The sequence below is a fragment of the Eimeria mitis genome, genomic scaffold (genome assembly GCF_000499745.2).
Source record: "Eimeria mitis Houghton genomic scaffold, Emh_scaff162, whole genome shotgun sequence".
Classification (NCBI taxonomy): domain Eukaryota; phylum Apicomplexa; class Conoidasida; order Eucoccidiorida; family Eimeriidae; genus Eimeria; species Eimeria mitis.
The window spans coordinates 15,767-16,069 of NW_013569934.1; the positions used below are offsets into that span (position 1 = coordinate 15,767).

Genomic DNA, 303 nt, shown 5'->3' on the forward strand with positions numbered 1-303 from the left:
ATAAACAGGCCAGACGTTAAGGAGCGGGCGGAGATATTCAAGGTGCGCAACAAACCACTACCTGGCTTCGATGCTCATTTTGTCCTCGAGTTTGCATGCGTGTAACCTCCACTTCCGCTTCGTGGGGGAAAGGAACTACTGCAAATGTAGCTTTAGTTGCTCGACTTCTCCTGTGCCTGCTTTGTTCGTCGAAAGTTGACGCATTCGAGATAGCTCAAGCTCCGATTTCCTCTGTTTTTGCGAGTGTCTACTCAGGTCCACCTCCAACCCTTAAGGTTGTCTCCTTGGGTCGATTCAAATGCA

General features: G+C 49.5%; 1 protein-coding gene across 1 annotated transcript in view; it reads left to right on the plus strand.

Moving 5' to 3' along the window:
• Positions 1-303, plus strand: part of EMH_0001210 (AFG3 ATPase family protein, putative) — a gene marked incomplete at both ends in the record, with an annotated part of 8,926 nt that overhangs the window by 5,360 nt on the left and 3,263 nt on the right.